Source organism: Microcebus murinus, unplaced genomic scaffold (assembly GCF_040939455.1).
Source record: "Microcebus murinus isolate Inina unplaced genomic scaffold, M.murinus_Inina_mat1.0 scaf019_hap2_Mmur4.0, whole genome shotgun sequence".
NCBI lineage: Eukaryota > Metazoa > Chordata > Mammalia > Primates > Cheirogaleidae > Microcebus > Microcebus murinus.
The window spans coordinates 132,279-150,940 of NW_027438965.1; the positions used below are offsets into that span (position 1 = coordinate 132,279).

An 18,662-nucleotide genomic window follows, 5' to 3' on the forward strand; every position below is an offset into this window, starting at 1 on the left:
CTCCGAGGGACGGGGGTGACAGGCGGGGCGGGGCGGGGCGGGCAGGGAGCGGCGGGCCGGGGTGGGGGGCTGTCTCTCTATACACACACACACACACACACACACACACACACTCACACTCACACTCACTCACTCACACTCACACAAGATGCGCCTCCACGGCTGGACTCGCCAAGGTGGAGACCTTCCAGCCCCCTTCCTCTCCTCGCCTGGCCCACCCCCAGCTCGTGGCCGCCGCCGCCGCCGCCGCCGATTGCGCACGCGCGGGTCGCCCGCCCTTTGACCCCAGGCAGGGTCCGCCATCCCCGACAACCCCTTTCAGCTGCGCCCCCCACCCTGTGGGTGGGCTGCCGCCTATTCCCCCGGGCCCGGGCTGGGGCACAGCGCATGGGGGAGGGGAGCGAGTGTATGGGGCGTCTCTCTCTCTCTCTAGGGATGTGTCCCATGGGTGGGGTGGCGTGGTTTGTGGGGCGCTGAAGAAATCAGTCCCCTCCATCTCCTACCTCTGGAAAACGCCCAAGCCCTTGGAGAACTGCCGGCAACGCGACCGTGGGGGCCGGGACCCTCCTCTGTGTCCTCCTGTGGCCCAGTCCAAGGGGCCTGGGCCTGGCCGGGGCTGCATTGGACCCCGACCACCCTGGCGTGTGGACTCGCTAAAAATCGGCGATTAGATATTGGATTCCAGCTTCATTGAGGTCATTTCACTAATGAGTGCACCGGAAAGAGTTTCCTAATCCATCTGTGAGGGTGGCAACTGAAAGAGAATTTTAAAGCTGACAGAATAGGCGAGGAAAGGCATAGGAGATTTCCACACCCAGTAAGGAAGCCTTTCCCGAAATGGAAGAAAGAAACGAGCAAACAGAAACACCGGTAGCCCGCCAGGATCAGAGTCTGCCCCCGAGAGAAAGTACCCTGACCAGGTTCACCCGTGGGTGGGTGGCGAGCTAGCGGCATTCAGAAGAGCGAGGCCCGCAGTCTGTGCAGAAGACACCTGCACTCGGGTGTGTGTGGCGGCACGATTCACAAGCAGCTCCAGATGTTAAGCCAAGGAGAAGCCAGGGAGTTCCCAACGCCCCAGGTGTCCTCAGCCCACGACTGGCTGCTGGGGGAATGCGAAGCCCGGCTCCTTGTCTCAGAGCCCTTGTCTCAGAGCGGGACAACCAGGAGGTGTGACGTACACCCCGGGGTTCCCAGGAGGATCAGGCTGAAGCTGGGACTTGGCCTGAAAGTGTCCCCTCGCATGGCCACCCCCTTCCCCTTCCTGCTCCTCTACTCCTGGTGCCCCTCCATCCAGGGGCCAGACCTTAAAGAGTCACCCGCAAGAGAATCCTGGTCCCAAAGGAGCCTTCTGGGGGACCCGTGCTGAGAGAGGTTGTGGGCATGGCCCGCTGGGGCTCTGCCCGACCCAGGGCTGAGAGATGCAACCTCCCAGCTCTGGGTCCCTGCAGGGGAAGCGTTGGCAAGCACAGGGCCAGTCCTCCAAAGGCCCAGGTGCAGGGAGCCCAGGCCAAGCAGCCTGTGGAAGAAGCCACCCCGGGAACACGACTGCAGGCCACGGCCCTTCCCACCTCCTCCTCCTCCTCCTCCTGCTCCTCCACCCCCCCCGACCTCCCACCCCCCCACCCCACCCCCCGACATGGCGCAGGGCTCAGAGACACCTCAGACACTTGCTACCCAAAGTGCAAAGGGCATCAGTTGCTCCTCCAAACCCCCCCCCGTGCCCAGCAGACCGCGTTGTCCAGCCAGCCCCCGGGCCTCCCTGGGGTGCCCAGCACAAAAGTGCAGACAACCACCGGACCCTCAATCTCAGTTTTCGGATGTTTTTGCCACTCTAAGGACCCGCAGGCCAGCTGGGCCTTCTGGCAGGACAGAGAGCCCCGGAATCCGACGTGGAGAGCTGGGTGTACGTCCCCACGAGGAGGCGGTCCCCACCTCCGCGGCTCTCCCCTTGCGGGGGGGAAAAGCAGCCACGGGGCCTCAGAGAAGACACCAGGCTGGGCGCCCGCCCCACAGTGGGGGCACGTCCCCCGCAGGCCACTTAGCGCCGGCCGCCGGCCGGCGGACGGTTGGGTGGCGCGAGACGCTGCGGCCGCCCTGCTACCGGGTTCCTGGGAGGGCGTCCTGGAACCAGCGTCCACACCAAGCCCTTGGAAGGCCCAGGCGACGGAGGAGCCCCGTCAGGCAGGGGCCGAGGACGGTGACGGCCCGGGCGGGGAGGAGCGTGTCAGGCAGGGGCAGAGGACGGTGACAGGTGACAGGCCGGGCGGGAAGGAGTCAGTCAGGCAGGGGCCGAGGAGGAGACGGGCTGGGTAAGGGTTAGGGTTAGAGTCAGGGCACAAGTCACAATCGCAAAGACCTGGAAGCGACCCGAGTGCCCATCGACCCACGAGTGCGTAAATGAAATGTGGCGCGTGGACACCACGGAGTGCTATTCAGCTAGGAGGAGCAGCGGTGAGAGGGCACCTCTCGTGGTTCTCCTGGCCAGAGCTGGAACCCGTTCCAGTAAGCCAGGTAGCCCAAGAATGGACACACGAGCACCACGTGCTCGCGCTCACCAGCAAATGGGTACGAACCGATGGACACCTAAGTGGACACAGAGGAATCACCTTCATCGGGTGGGTGTCGGGCGGGTGGGGGGAGGGGATGGGCATACACCTCCATTAGGAACGGGGTGGGTGCGCACCGACTGGGGGATGGGCGCACTTGAGGCTCTGACCCGAGGGGGGAGGCTGGGAGAGGGCAACGTACCCGACCTTAACATTGGTACCCCCACAATACGCTGGAACAACATCAGAGGTAAATGAATAAGAACACAGGGGGGAGGGGGGCACGGGCAACACATGTCACCTTAATACTTGGACTCCCATCATCTGCTTGAAAAGAGAGAGAAAAGAAAATGCAATCATAGAGATAAGAGACACTTTTTAAACATAATGAATCCGAAGAGAAAAGTAAAAGGAGGCCTGTGGAGCAGGTCTGGGTGTGACTCCGGATCCCCCAACATCAGGTGCCACCACCAAAGATTCCTACGTGTAGCCCATAGAACCCCAAAAGCAACGGGACGAGTTCTGGTCACATACTCCCTCAAAATGACATCCTGGCCTTCTTCTGGAACTCCCTCCCCTCTCAGACTCTCAAGGTTTCCTCCAGCGTGTCGGTTCCCACAGAGCAGACCTTTGGTCTGAGACCTGACAGTCCAGAAGCCACGCATGCTGCCGCGTGACGGCGGTGTCGCGGCTTGGGACAAGAGGAGGCCCCACGGTGCGGGCTGGGGCGCCAGGCACCGCGGCGGGCGCTGAGGGTGGGGGTGACCCCCACCCCGGGCCGCCGACTCGCTCCCAGAAAGGGGACAGAACAAGAGGCAAAACAAAAAAAAAAAAAAGAAGAAGCCTACGGCACCCGGTATTCCCAGGCGGTCTCCCATCCAAGTACTAACCAGGCCCGACCCTGCTTAGCTTCCGAGACCAGACGAGATCGGGCGCGTTCAGGGTGGTGTGGCCCTAGACGGCGGAGGGCGCCCCTGCCCCGCTCAAGAAGCCGAGCCTCTCTGCGCTTCCCCGCCGCCTCCTCCCCCCGCCCCAGGCCCCGCGCCGGCGCTGACCCGCACCGGGCCGGGCCTGTTGAGTTCACCGGCCGGGTCCGGCGGGCTCCGAGGGACGGGGGTGACAGGCGGGGCGGGGCGGGGCGGGCAGGGAGCGGCGGGCCGGGGTGGGGGGCTGTCTCTCTATACACACACACACACACACACACACACACACACTCACACTCACACTCACTCACTCACACTCACACAAGATGCGCCTCCACGGCTGGACTCGCCAAGGTGGAGACCTTCCAGCCCCCTTCCTCTCCTCGCCTGGCCCACCCCCAGCTCGTGGCCGCCGCCGCCGCCGCCGCCGATTGCGCACGCGCGGGTCGCCCGCCCTTTGACCCCAGGCAGGGTCCGCCATCCCCGACAACCCCTTTCAGCTGCGCCCCCCACCCTGTGGGTGGGCTGCCGCCTATTCCCCCGGGCCCGGGCTGGGGCACAGCGCATGGGGGAGGGGAGCGAGTGTATGGGGCGTCTCTCTCTCTCTCTAGGGATGTGTCCCATGGGTGGGGTGGCGTGGTTTGTGGGGCGCTGAAGAAATCAGTCCCCTCCATCTCCTACCTCTGGAAAACGCCCAAGCCCTTGGAGAACTGCCGGCAACGCGACCGTGGGGGCCGGGACCCTCCTCTGTGTCCTCCTGTGGCCCAGTCCAAGGGGCCTGGGCCTGGCCGGGGCTGCATTGGACCCCGACCACCCTGGCGTGTGGACTCGCTAAAAATCGGCGATTAGATATTGGATTCCAGCTTCATTGAGGTCATTTCACTAATGAGTGCACCGGAAAGAGTTTCCTAATCCATCTGTGAGGGTGGCAACTGAAAGAGAATTTTAAAGCTGACAGAATAGGCGAGGAAAGGCATAGGAGATTTCCACACCCAGTAAGGAAGCCTTTCCCGAAATGGAAGAAAGAAACGAGCAAACAGAAACACCGGTAGCCCGCCAGGATGAGAGTCTGCCCCCGAGAGAAAGTACCCTGACCAGGTTCACCCGTGGGTGGGTGGCGAGCTAGCGGCATTCAGAAGAGCGAGGCCCGCAGTCTGTGCAGAAGACACCTGCACTCGGGTGTGTGTGGCGGCACGATTCACAAGCAGCTCCAGATGTTAAGCCAAGGAGAAGCCAGGGAGTTCCCAACGCCCCAGGTGTCCTCAGCCCACGACTGGCTGCTGGGGGAATGCGAAGCCCGGCTCCTTGTCTCAGAGCCCTTGTCTCAGAGCGGGACAACCAGGAGGTGTGACGTACACCCCGGGGTTCCCAGGAGGATCAGGCTGAAGCTGGGACTTGGCCTGAAAGTGTCCCCTCGCATGGCCACCCCCTTCCCCTTCCTGCTCCTCTACTCCTGGTGCCCCTCCATCCAGGGGCCAGACCTTAAAGAGTCACCCGCAAGAGAATCCTGGTCCCAAAGGAGCCTTCTGGGGGACCCGTGCTGAGAGAGGTTGTGGGCATGGCCCGCTGGGGCTCTGCCCGACCCAGGGCTGAGAGATGCAACCTCCCAGCTCTGGGTCCCTGCAGGGGAAGCGTTGGCAAGCACAGGGCCAGTCCTCCAAAGGCCCAGGTGCAGGGAGCCCAGGCCAAGCAGCCTGTGGAAGAAGCCACCCCGGGAACACGACTGCAGGCCACGGCCCTTCCCACCTCCTCCTCCTCCTCCTCCTGCTCCTCCACCCCCCCCGACCTCCCACCCCCCCACCCCACCCCCCGACATGGCGCAGGGCTCAGAGACACCTCAGACACTTGCTACCCAAAGTGCAAAGGGCATCAGTTGCTCCTCCAAACCCCCCCCCGTGCCCAGCAGACCGCGTTGTCCAGCCAGCCCCCGGGCCTCCCTGGGGTGCCCAGCACAAAAGTGCAGACAACCACCGGACCCTCAATCTCAGTTTTCGGATGTTTTTGCCACTCTAAGGACCCGCAGGCCAGCTGGGCCTTCTGGCAGGACAGAGAGCCCCGGAATCCGACGTGGAGAGCTGGGTGTACGTCCCCACGAGGAGGCGGTCCCCACCTCCGCGGCTCTCCCCTTGCGGGGGGGAAAAGCAGCCACGGGGCCTCAGAGAAGACACCAGGCTGGGCGCCCGCCCCACAGTGGGGGCACGTCCCCCGCAGGCCACTTAGCGCCGGCCGCCGGCCGGCGGACGGTTGGGTGGCGCGAGACGCTGCGGCCGCCCTGCTACCGGGTTCCTGGGAGGGCGTCCTGGAACCAGCGTCCACACCAAGCCCTTGGAAGGCCCAGGCGACGGAGGAGCCCCGTCAGGCAGGGGCCGAGGACGGTGACGGCCCGGGTGGGGAGGAGCGTGTCAGGCAGGGGCAGAGGACGGTGACAGGTGACAGGCCGGGCGGGAAGGAGTCAGTCAGGCAGGGGCCGAGGAGGAGACGGGCTGGGTAAGGGTTAGGGTTAGAGTCAGGGCACAAGTCACAATCGCAAAGACCTGGAAGCGACCCGAGTGCCCATCGACCCACGAGTGCGTAAATGAAATGTGGCGCGTGGACACCACGGAGTGCTATTCAGCTAGGAGGAGCAGCGGTGAGAGGGCACCTCTCGTGGTTCTCCTGGCCAGAGCTGGAACCCGTTCCAGTAAGCCAGGTAGCCCAAGAATGGACACACGAGCACCACGTGCTCGCGCTCACCAGCAAATGGGTACGAACCGATGGACACCTAAGTGGACACAGAGGAATCACCTTCATCGGGTGGGTGTCGGGCGGGTGGGGGGAGGGGATGGGCATACACCTCCATTAGGAACGGGGTGGGTGCGCACCGACTGGGGGATGGGCGCACTTGAGGCTCTGACCCGAGGGGGGAGGCTGGGAGAGGGCAACGTACCCGACCTTAACATTGGTACCCCCACAATACGCTGGAACAACATCAGAGGTAAATGAATAAGAACACAGGGGGGAGGGGGGCACGGGCAACACATGTCACCTTAATACTTGGACTCCCATCATCTGCTTGAAAAGAGAGAGAAAAGAAAATGCAATCATAGAGATAAGAGACACTTTTTAAACATAATGAATCCGAAGAGAAAAGTAAAAGGAGGCCTGTGGAGCAGGTCTGGGTGTGACTCCGGATCCCCCAACATCAGGTGCCACCACCAAAGATTCCTACGTGTAGCCCATAGAACCCCAAAAGCAACGGGACGAGTTCTGGTCACATACTCCCTCAAAATGACATCCTGGCCTTCTTCTGGAACTCCCTCCCCTCTCAGACTCTCAAGGTTTCCTCCAGCGTGTCGGTTCCCACAGAGCAGACCTTTGGTCTGAGACCTGACAGTCCAGAAGCCACGCATGCTGCCGCGTGACGGCGGTGTCGCGGCTTGGGACAAGAGGAGGCCCCACGGTGCGGGCTGGGGCGCCAGGCACCGCGGCGGGCGCTGAGGGTGGGGGTGACCCCACCCCGGGCCGCCGACTCGCTCCCAGAAAGGGGACAGAACAAGAGGCAAAACAAAAAAAAAAAAAAGAAGAAGCCTACGGCACCCGGTATTCCCAGGCGGTCTCCCATCCAAGTACTAACCAGGCCCGACCCTGCTTAGCTTCCGAGACCAGACGAGATCGGGCGCGTTCAGGGTGGTGTGGCCCTAGACGGCGGAGGGCGCCCCTGCCCCGCTCAAGAAGCCGAGCCTCTCTGCGCTTCCCCGCCGCCTCCTCCCCCCGCCCCAGGCCCCGCGCCGGCGCTGACCCGCACCGGGCCGGGCCTGTTGAGTTCACCGGCCGGGTCCGGCGGGCTCCGAGGGACGGGGGTGACAGGCGGGGCGGGGCGGGGCGGGCAGGGAGCGGTGGGCCGGGGTGGGGGGCTGTCTCTCTATACACACACACACACACACACACACACACACACACTCACACTCACACTCACTCACTCACACTCACACAAGATGCGCCTCCACGGCTGGACTCGCCAAGGTGGAGACCTTCCAGCCCCCTTCCTCTCCTCGCCTGGCCCACCCCCAGCTCGTGGCCGCCGCCGCCGCCGCCGCCGATTGCGCACGCGCGGGTCGCCCGCCCTTTGACCCCAGGCAGGGTCCGCCATCCCCGACAACCCCTTTCAGCTGCGCCCCCCACCCTGTGGGTGGGCTGCCGCCTATTCCCCCGGGCCCGGGCTGGGGCACAGCGCATGGGGGAGGGGAGCGAGTGTATGGGGCGTCTCTCTCTCTCTCTAGGGATGTGTCCCATGGGTGGGGTGGCGTGGTTTGTGGGGCGCTGAAGAAATCAGTCCCCTCCATCTCCTACCTCTGGAAAACGCCCAAGCCCTTGGAGAACTGCCGGCAACGCGACCGTGGGGGCCGGGACCCTCCTCTGTGTCCTCCTGTGGCCCAGTCCAAGGGGCCTGGGCCTGGCCGGGGCTGCATTGGACCCCGACCACCCTGGCGTGTGGACTCGCTAAAAATCGGCGATTAGATATTGGATTCCAGCTTCATTGAGGTCATTTCACTAATGAGTGCACCGGAAAGAGTTTCCTAATCCATCTGTGAGGGTGGCAACTGAAAGAGAATTTTAAAGCTGACAGAATAGGCGAGGAAAGGCATAGGAGATTTCCACACCCAGTAAGGAAGCCTTTCCCGAAATGGAAGAAAGAAACGAGCAAACAGAAACACCGGTAGCCCGCCAGGATCAGAGTCTGCCCCCGAGAGAAAGTACCCTGACCAGGTTCACCCGTGGGTGGGTGGCGAGCTAGCGGCATTCAGAAGAGCGAGGCCCGCAGTCTGTGCAGAAGACACCTGCACTCGGGTGTGTGTGGCGGCACGATTCACAAGCAGCTCCAGATGTTAAGCCAAGGAGAAGCCAGGGAGTTCCCAACGCCCCAGGTGTCCTCAGCCCACGACTGGCTGCTGGGGGAATGCGAAGCCCGGCTCCTTGTCTCAGAGCCCTTGTCTCAGAGCGGGACAACCAGGAGGTGTGACGTACACCCCGGGGTTCCCAGGAGGATCAGGCTGAAGCTGGGACTTGGCCTGAAAGTGTCCCCTCGCATGGCCACCCCCTTCCCCTTCCTGCTCCTCTACTCCTGGTGCCCCTCCATCCAGGGGCCAGACCTTAAAGAGTCACCCGCAAGAGAATCCTGGTCCCAAAGGAGCCTTCTGGGGGACCCGTGCTGAGAGAGGTTGTGGGCATGGCCCGCTGGGGCTCTGCCCGACCCAGGGCTGAGAGATGCAACCTCCCAGCTCTGGGTCCCTGCAGGGGAAGCGTTGGCAAGCACAGGGCCAGTCCTCCAAAGGCCCAGGTGCAGGGAGCCCAGGCCAAGCAGCCTGTGGAAGAAGCCACCCCGGGAACACGACTGCAGGCCACGGCCCTTCCCACCTCCTCCTCCTCCTCCTCCTGCTCCTCCACCCCCCCCCGACCTCCCACCCCCCCACCCCACCCCCCGACATGGCGCAGGGCTCAGAGACACCTCAGACACTTGCTACCCAAAGTGCAAAGGGCATCAGTTGCTCCTCCAAACCCCCCCCCGTGCCCAGCAGACCGCGTTGTCCAGCCAGCCCCCGGGCCTCCCTGGGGTGCCCAGCACAAAAGTGCAGACAACCACCGGACCCTCAATCTCAGTTTTCGGATGTTTTTGCCACTCTAAGGACCCGCAGGCCAGCTGGGCCTTCTGGCAGGACAGAGAGCCCCGGAATCCGACGTGGAGAGCTGGGTGTACGTCCCCACGAGGAGGCGGTCCCCACCTCCGCGGCTCTCCCCTTGCGGGGGGGAAAAGCAGCCACGGGGCCTCAGAGAAGACACCAGGCTGGGCGCCCGCCCCACAGTGGGGGCACGTCCCCCGCAGGCCACTTAGCGCCGGCCGCCGGCCGGCGGACGGTTGGGTGGCGCGAGACGCTGCGGCCGCCCTGCTACCGGGTTCCTGGGAGGGCGTCCTGGAACCAGCGTCCACACCAAGCCCTTGGAAGGCCCAGGCGACGGAGGAGCCCCGTCAGGCAGGGGCCGAGGACGGTGACGGCCCGGGTGGGGAGGAGCGTGTCAGGCAGGGGCAGAGGACGGTGACAGGTGACAGGCCGGGCGGGAAGGAGTCAGTCAGGCAGGGGCCGAGGAGGAGACGGGCTGGGTAAGGGTTAGGGTTAGAGTCAGGGCACAAGTCACAATCGCAAAGACCTGGAAGCGACCCGAGTGCCCATCGACCCACGAGTGCGTAAATGAAATGTGGCGCGTGGACACCACGGAGTGCTATTCAGCTAGGAGGAGCAGCGGTGAGAGGGCACCTCTCGTGGTTCTCCTGGCCAGAGCTGGAACCCGTTCCAGTAAGCCAGGTAGCCCAAGAATGGACACACGAGCACCACGTGCTCGCGCTCACCAGCAAATGGGTACGAACCGATGGACACCTAAGTGGACACAGAGGAATCACCTTCATCGGGTGGGTGTCGGGCGGGTGGGGGGAGGGGATGGGCATACACCTCCATTAGGAACGGGGTGGGTGCGCACCGACTGGGGGATGGGCGCACTTGAGGCTCTGACCCGAGGGGGGAGGCTGGGAGAGGGCAACGTACCCGACCTTAACATTGGTACCCCCACAATACGCTGGAACAACATCAGAGGTAAATGAATAAGAACACAGGGGGGAGGGGGGCACGGGCAACACATGTCACCTTAATACTTGGACTCCCATCATCTGCTTGAAAAGAGAGAGAAAAGAAAATGCAATCATAGAGATAAGAGACACTTTTTAAACATAATGAATCCGAAGAGAAAAGTAAAAGGAGGCCTGTGGAGCAGGTCTGGGTGTGACTCCGGATCCCCCAACATCAGGTGCCACCACCAAAGATTCCTACGTGTAGCCCATAGAACCCCAAAAGCAACGGGACGAGTTCTGGTCACATACTCCCTCAAAATGACATCCTGGCCTTCTTCTGGAACTCCCTCCCCTCTCAGACTCTCAAGGTTTCCTCCAGCGTGTCGGTTCCCACAGAGCAGACCTTTGGTCTGAGACCTGACAGTCCAGAAGCCACGCATGCTGCCGCGTGACGGCGGTGTCGCGGCTTGGGACAAGAGGAGGCCCCACGGTGCGGGCTGGGGCGCCAGGCACCGCGGCGGGCGCTGAGGGTGGGGGTGACCCCCACCCCGGGCCGCCGACTCGCTCCCAGAAAGGGGACAGAACAAGAGGCAAAACAAAAAAAAAAAAAAGAAGCCGCCTACGGCACCCGGTATTCCCAGGCGGTCTCCCATCCAAGTACTAACCAGGCCCGACCCTGCTTAGCTTCCGAGACCAGACGAGATCGGGCGCGTTCAGGGTGGTGTGGCCCTAGACGGCGGAGGGCGCCCCTGCCCCGCTCAAGAAGCCGAGCCTCTCTGCGCTTCCCCGCCGCCTCCTCCCCCCGCCCCAGGCCCCGCGCCGGCGCTGACCCGCACCGGGCCGGGCCTGTTGAGTTCACCGGCCGGGTCCGGCGGGCTCCGAGGGACGGGGGTGACAGGCGGGGCGGGGCGGGGCGGGGCGGGGCGGGCAGGGAGCGGCGGGCCGGGGTGGGGGGCTGTCTCTCTATACACACACACACACACACACACACACTCACACTCACACTCACTCACTCACACTCACACAAGATGCGCCTCCACGGCTGGACTCGCCAAGGTGGAGACCTTCCAGCCCCCTTCCTCTCCTCGCCTGGCCCACCCCCAGCTCCTGGCCGGCCGCCGCCGCCGCCGCCGATTGCGCACGCGCGGGTCGCCCGCCCTTTGACCCCAGGCAGGGGCCGCCCTCCCCGACAACCCCTTTCAGCTGGGCCCCCCACCCTGTGGGTGGGCTGCCGCCTATTCCCCCGGGCCCGGGCTGGGGCACAGCGCATGGGGGAGGGGAGCGAGTGTATGGGGCGTCTCTCTCTCTCTCTAGGGATGTGTCCCATGGGTCGGGTGGCGTGGTTTGTGGGGCGCTGAAGAAATCAGTCCCCTCCATCTCCTACCTCTGGAAAACGCCCAAGCCCTTGGAGAACTGCCGGCAACGCGACCGTGGGGGCCGGGACCCTCCTCTGTGTCCTCCTGTGGCCCAGTCCAAGGGGCCTGGGCCTGGCCGGGGCTGCATTGGACCCCGACCACCCTGGCGTGTGGACTCGCTAAAAATCGGCGATTAGATATTGGATTCCAGCTTCATTGAGGTCATTTCACTAATGAGTGCACCGGAAAGAGTTTCCTAATCCATCTGTGAGGGTGGCAACTGAAAGAGAATTTTAAAGCTGACAGAATAGGCGAGGAAAGGCATAGGAGATTTCCACACCCAGTAAGGAAGCCTTTCCCGAAATGGAAGAAAGAAACGAGCAAACAGAAACACCGGTAGCCCGCCAGGATCAGAGTCTGCCCCCGAGAGAAAGTACCCTGACCAGGTTCACCCGTGGGTGGGTGGCGAGCTAGCGGCATTCAGAAGAGCGAGGCCCGCAGTCTGTGCAGAAGACACCTGCACTCGGGTGTGTGTGGCGGCACGATTCACAAGCAGCTCCAGATGTTAAGCCAAGGAGAAGCCAGGGAGTTCCCAACGCCCCAGGTGTCCTCAGCCCACGACTGGCTGCTGGGGGAATGCGAAGCCCGGCTCCTTGTCTCAGAGCCCTTGTCTCAGAGCGGGACAACCAGGAGGTGTGACGTACACCCCGGGGTTCCCAGGAGGATCAGGCTGAAGCTGGGACTTGGCCTGAAAGTGTCCCCTCGCATGGCCACCCCCTTCCCCTTCCTGCTCCTCTACTCCTGGTGCCCCTCCATCCAGGGGCCAGACCTTAAAGAGTCACCCGCAAGAGAATCCTGGTCCCAAAGGAGCCTTCTGGGGGACCCGTGCTGAGAGAGGTTGTGGGCATGGCCCGCTGGGGCTCTGCCCGACCCAGGGCTGAGAGATGCAACCTCCCAGCTCTGGGTCCCTGCAGGGGAAGCGTTGGCAAGCACAGGGCCAGTCCTCCAAAGGCCCAGGTGCAGGGAGCCCAGGCCAAGCAGCCTGTGGAAGAAGCCACCCCGGGAACACGACTGCAGGCCACGGCCCTTCCCACCTCCTCCTCCTCCTCCTCCTGCTCCTCCACACCCCCCCCCGACCTCCCACCCCCCCACCCCACCCCCCGACATGGCGCAGGGCTCAGAGACACCTCAGACACTTGCTACCCAAAGTGCAAAGGGCATCAGTTGCTCCTCCAAACCCCCCCCCGTGCCCAGCAGACCGCGTTGTCCAGCCAGCCCCCGGGCCTCCCTGGGGTGCCCAGCACAAAAGTGCAGACAACCACCGGACCCTCAATCTCAGTTTTCGGATGTTTTTGCCACTCTAAGGACCCGCAGGCCAGCTGGGCCTTCTGGCAGGACAGAGAGCCCCGGAATCCGACGTGGAGAGCTGGGTGTACGTCCCCACGAGGAGGCGGTCCCCACCTCCGCGGCTCTCCCCTTGCGGGGGGGAAAAGCAGCCACGGGGCCTCAGAGAAGACACCAGGCTGGGCGCCCGCCCCACAGTGGGGGCACGTCCCCCGCAGGCCACTTAGCGCCGGCCGCCGGCCGGCGGACGGTTGGGTGGCGCGAGACGCTGCGGCCGCCCTGCTACCGGGTCCCTGGGAGGGCGTCCTGGAACCAGCGTCCACACCAAGCCCTTGGAAGGCCCAGGCGACGGAGGAGCCCCGTCAGGCAGGGGCCGAGGACGGTGACGGCCCGGGCGGGGAGGAGCGTGTCAGGCAGGGGCAGAGGACGGTGACAGGTGACAGGCCGGGCGGGAAGGAGTCAGTCAGGCAGGGGCCGAGGAGGAGACGGGCTGGGTAAGGGTTAGGGTTAGAGTCAGGGCACAAGTCACAATCGCAAAGACCTGGAAGCGACCCGAGTGCCCATCGACCCACGAGTGCGTAAATGAAATGTGGCGCGTGGACACCACGGAGTGCTATTCAGCTAGGAGGAGCAGCGGTGAGAGGGCACCTCTCGTGGTTCTCCTGGCCAGAGCTGGAACCCGTTCCAGTAAGCCAGGTAGCCCAAGAATGGACACACGAGCACCACGTGCTCGCGCTCACCAGCAAATGGGTACGAACCGATGGACACCTAAGTGGACACAGAGGAATCACCTTCATCGGGTGGGTGTCGGGCGGGTGGGGGGAGGGGATGGGCATACACCTCCATTAGGAACGGGGTGGGTGCGCACCGACTGGGGGATGGGCGCACTTGAGGCTCTGACCCGAGGGGGGAGGCTGGGAGAGGGCAACGTACCCGACCTTAACATTGGTACCCCCACAATACGCTGGAACAACATCAGAGGTAAATGAATAAGAACACAGGGGGGAGGGGGGCACGGGCAACACATGTCACCTTAATACTTGGACTCCCATCATCTGCTTGAAAAGAGAGAGAAAAGAAAATGCAATCATAGAGATAAGAGACACTTTTTAAACATAATGAATCCGAAGAGAAAAGTAAAAGGAGGCCTGTGGAGCAGGTCTGGGTGTGACTCCGGATCCCCCAACATCAGGTGCCACCACCAAAGATTCCTACGTGTAGCCCATAGAACCCCAAAAGCAACGGGACGAGTTCTGGTCACATACTCCCTCAAAATGACATCCTGGCCTTCTTCTGGAACTCCCTCCCCTCTCAGACTCTCAAGGTTTCCTCCAGCGTGTCGGTTCCCACAGAGCAGACCTTTGGTCTGAGACCTGACAGTCCAGAAGCCACGCATGCTGCCGCGTGACGGCGGTGTCGCGGCTTGGGACAAGAGGAGGCCCCACGGTGCGGGCTGGGGCGCCAGGCACCGCGGCGGGCGCTGAGGGTGGGGGTGACCCCCACCCCGGGCCGCCGACTCGCTCCCAGAAAGGGGACAGAACAAGAGGCAAAACAAAACAAAAAAAAAGAAGAAGCCTACGGCACCCGGAATTCCCAGGCGGTCTCCCATCCAAGTACTAACCAGGCCCGACCCTGCTTAGCTTCCGAGACCAGACGAGATCGGGCGCGTTCAGGGTGGTGTGGCCCTAGACGGCGGAGGGCGCCCCTGCCCCGCTCAAGAAGCCGAGCCTCTCTGCGCTTCCCCGCCGCCTCCTCCCCCCGCCCCAGGCCCCGCGCCGGCGCTGACCCGCACCGGGCCGGGCCTGTTGAGTTCACCGGCCGGGTCCGGCGGGCTCCGAGGGACGGGGGTGACAGGCGGGGCGGGGCGGGGCGGGGCGGGGCGGGCAGGGAGCGGCGGGCCGGGGTGGGGGGCTGTCTCTCTATACACACACACACACACACACACACACACACACTCACACTCACACTCACTCACTCACACTCACACAAGATGCGCCTCCACGGCTGGACTCGCCAAGGTGGAGACCTTCCAGCCCCCTTCCTCTCCTCGCCTGGCCCACCCCCAGCTCCTGGCCGGCCGCCGCCGCCGCCGCCGATTGCGCACGCGCGGGTCGCCCGCCCTTTGACCCCAGGCAGGGGCCGCCCTCCCCGACAACCCCTTTCAGCTGGGCCCCCCACCCTGTGGGTGGGCTGCCGCCTATTCCCCCGGGCCCGGGCTGGGGCACAGCGCATGGGGGAGGGGAGCGAGTGTATGGGGCGTCTCTCTCTCTCTCTAGGGATGTGTCCCATGGGTGGGGTGGCGTGGTTTGTGGGGCGCTGAAGAAATCAGTCCCCTCCATCTCCTACCTCTGGAAAACGCCCAAGCCCTTGGAGAACTGCCGGCAACGCGACCGTGGGGGCCGGGACCCTCCTCTGTGTCCTCCTGTGGCCCAGTCCAAGGGGCCTGGGCCTGGCCGGGGCTGCATTGGACCCCGACCACCCTGGCGTGTGGACTCGCTAAAAATCGGCGATTAGATATTGGATTCCAGCTTCATTGAGGTCATTTCACTAATGAGTGCACCGGAAAGAGTTTCCTAATCCATCTGTGAGGGTGGCAACTGAAAGAGAATTTTAAAGCTGACAGAATAGGCGAGGAAAGGCATAGGAGATTTCCACACCCAGTAAGGAAGCCTTTCCCGAAATGGAAGAAAGAAACGAGCAAACAGAAACACCGGTAGCCCGCCAGGATCAGAGTCTGCCCCCGAGAGAAAGTACCCTGACCAGGTTCACCCGTGGGTGGGTGGCGAGCTAGCGGCATTCAGAAGAGCGAGGCCCGCAGTCTGTGCAGAAGACACCTGCACTCGGGTGTGTGTGGCGGCACGATTCACAAGCAGCTCCAGATGTTAAGCCAAGGAGAAGCCAGGGAGTTCCCAACGCCCCAGGTGTCCTCAGCCCACGACTGGCTGCTGGGGGAATGCGAAGCCCGGCTCCTTGTCTCAGAGCCCTTGTCTCAGAGCGGGACAACCAGGAGGTGTGACGTACACCCCGGGGTTCCCAGGAGGATCAGGCTGAAGCTGGGACTTGGCCTGAAAGTGTCCCCTCGCATGGCCACCCCCTTCCCCTTCCTGCTCCTCTACTCCTGGTGCCCCTCCATCCAGGGGCCAGACCTTAAAGAGTCACCCGCAAGAGAATCCTGGTCCCAAAGGAGCCTTCTGGGGGACCCGTGCTGAGAGAGGTTGTGGGCATGGCCCGCTGGGGCTCTGCCCGACCCAGGGCTGAGAGATGCAACCTCCCAGCTCTGGGTCCCTGCAGGGGAAGCGTTGGCAAGCACAGGGCCAGTCCTCCAAAGGCCCAGGTGCAGGGAGCCCAGGCCAAGCAGCCTGTGGAAGAAGCCACCCCGGGAACACGACTGCAGGCCACGGCCCTTCCCACCTCCTCCTCCTCCTCCTCCTGCTCCTCCACCCCCCCCCGACCTCCCACCCCCCCACCCCACCCCCCGACATGGCGCAGGGCTCAGAGACACCTCAGACACTTGCTACCCAAAGTGCAAAGGGCATCAGTTGCTCCTCCAAACCCCCCCCCTGCCCAGCAGACCGCGTTGTCCAGCCAGCCCCCGGGCCTCCCTGGGGTGCCCAGCACAAAAGTGCAGACAACCACCGGACCCTCAATCTCAGTTTTCGGATGTTTTTGCCACTCTAAGGACCCGCAGGCCAGCTGGGCCTTCTGGCAGGACAGAGAGCCCCGGAATCCGACGTGGAGAGCTGGGTGTACGTCCCCACGAGGAGGCGGTCCCCACCTCCGCGGCTCTCCCCTTGCGGGGGGGAAAAGCAGCCACGGGGCCTCAGAGAAGACACCAGGCTGGGCGCCCGCCCCACAGTGGGGGCACGTCCCCCGCAGGCCACTTAGCGCCGGCCGCCGGCCGGCGGACGGTTGGGTGGCGCGAGACGCTGCGGCCGCCCTGCTACCGGGTTCCTGGGAGGGCGTCCTGGAACCAGCGTCCACACCAAGCCCTTGGAAGGCCCAGGCGACGGAGGAGCCCCGTCAGGCAGGGGCCGAGGACGGTGACGGCCCGGGCGGGGAGGAGCGTGTCAGGCAGGGGCAGAGGACGGTGACAGGTGACAGGCCGGGCGGGAAGGAGTCAGTCAGGCAGGGGCCGAGGAGGAGACGGGCTGGGTAAGGGTTAGGGTTAGAGTCAGGGCACAAGTCACAATCGCAAAGACCTGGAAGCGACCCGAGTGCCCATCGACCCACGAGTGCGTAAATGAAATGTGGCGCGTGGACACCACGGAGTGCTATTCAGCTAGGAGGAGCAGCGGTGAGAGGGCACCTCTCGTGGTTCTCCTGGCCAGAGCTGGAACCCGTTCCAGTAAGCCAGGTAGCCCAAGAATGGACACACGAGCACCACGTGCTCGCGCTCACCAGCAAATGGGTACGAACCGATGGACACCTAAGTGGACACAGAGGAATCACCTTCATCGGGTGGGTGTCGGGCGGGTGGGGGGAGGGGATGGGCATACACCTCCATTAGGAACGGGGTGGGTGCGCACCGACTGGGGGATGGGCGCACTTGAGGCTCTGACCCGAGGGGGGAGGCTGGGAGAGGGCAACGTACCCGACCTTAACATTGGTACCCCCACAATACGCTGGAACAACATCAGAGGTAAATGAATAAGAACACAGGGGGGAGGGGGGCACGGGCAACACATGTCACCTTAATACTTGGACTCCCATCATCTGCTTGAAAAGAGAGAGAAAAGAAAATGCAATCATAGAGATAAGAGACACTTTTTAAACATAATGAATCCGAAGAGAAAAGTAAAAGGAGGCCTGTGGAGCAGGTCTGGGTGTGACTCCGGATCCCCCAACATCAGGTGCCACCACCAAAGATTCCTACGTGTAGCCCATAGAACCCCAAAAGCAACGGGACGAGTTCTGGTCACATACTCCCTCAAAATGACATCCTGGCCTTCTTCTGGAACTCCCTCCCCTCTCAGACTCTCAAGGTTTCCTCCAGCGTGTCGGTTCCCACAGAGCAGACCTTTGGTCTGAGACCTGACAGTCCAGAAGCCACGCATGCTGCCGCGTGACGGCGGTGTCGCGGCTTGGGACAAGAGGAGGCCCCACGGTGCGGGCTGGGGCGCCAGGCACCGCGGCGGGCGCTGAGGGTGGGGGTGACCCCCACCCCGGGCCGCCGACTCGCTCCCAGAAAGGGGACAGAACAAGAGGCAAAACAAAAAAAAAAAAAAGAAGAAGCCTACGGCACCCGGTATTCCCAGGCGGTCTCCCATCCAAGTACTAACCAGGCCCGACCCTGCTTAGCTTCCGAGACCAGACGAGATCGGGCGCGTTCAGGGTGGTGTGGCCCCTGCCCCGCTCAAGAAGCCGAGCCTCTCTGCGCTTCCCCGCCGCCTCCTCCCCCCGCCCCAGGCCCCGCGCCGGCGCTGACCCGCACCGGGCCGGGCCTGTTGAGTTCACCGGCCGGGTCCGGCGGGCTCCGAGGGACGGGGGTGACAGGCGGGGCGGGGCGGGGCGGGGCGGGGCGGGCAGGGAGCGGCGGGCCGGGGTGGGGGGCTGTCTCTCTATACACACACACACACACACACACACACACACACTCACACTCACACTCACTCACTCACACTCACACAAGATGCGCCTCCACGGCTGGACTCGCCAAGGTGGAGACCTTCCAGCCCCCTTCCTCTCCTCGCCTGGCCCACCCCCCGCTCGTGGCCGCCGCCGCCGCCGCCGCCGATTGCGCACGCGCGGGTCGCCCGCCCTTTGACCCCAGGCAGGGGCCGCCATCCCCGACAACCCCTTTCAGCTGCGCCCCCCACCCTGTGGGTGGGCTGCCGCCTATTCCCCCGGGCCGGGGCTGGGGCACAGCGCATGGGGGAGGGGAGCGAGTGTATGGGGC

General features: G+C 63.7%; 5 non-coding genes across 5 annotated transcripts; all 5 read right to left on the reverse strand.

Annotated features, from left to right (window-relative positions):
- Positions 1 to 3,387: 3,387 nt before the first annotated feature.
- Positions 3,388 to 3,506, reverse strand: LOC142867731 (5S ribosomal RNA). The gene has a single exon (XR_012917088.1). It is a non-coding gene; the product is annotated as a 5S ribosomal RNA (ribosomal RNA).
- Positions 3,507 to 7,033: 3,527 nt separating this feature from the next.
- LOC142867732 (5S ribosomal RNA) lies at positions 7,034 to 7,152 on the reverse strand. Its single transcript, XR_012917089.1, has one exon. It is a non-coding gene; the product is annotated as a 5S ribosomal RNA (ribosomal RNA).
- A 3,531-nt stretch (positions 7,153 to 10,683) lies between these two features.
- LOC142867672 (5S ribosomal RNA) lies at positions 10,684 to 10,802 on the reverse strand. Its single transcript, XR_012917027.1, has one exon. It is a non-coding gene; the product is annotated as a 5S ribosomal RNA (ribosomal RNA).
- Positions 10,803 to 14,338: 3,536 nt separating this feature from the next.
- LOC142867671 (5S ribosomal RNA) lies at positions 14,339 to 14,457 on the reverse strand. The gene has a single exon (XR_012917026.1). It is a non-coding gene; the product is annotated as a 5S ribosomal RNA (ribosomal RNA).
- A 3,539-nt stretch (positions 14,458 to 17,996) lies between these two features.
- Positions 17,997 to 18,115, reverse strand: LOC142867688 (5S ribosomal RNA). Its single transcript, XR_012917044.1, has one exon. It is a non-coding gene; the product is annotated as a 5S ribosomal RNA (ribosomal RNA).
- Between the last annotated feature and the right edge of the window lie 547 nt (positions 18,116 to 18,662).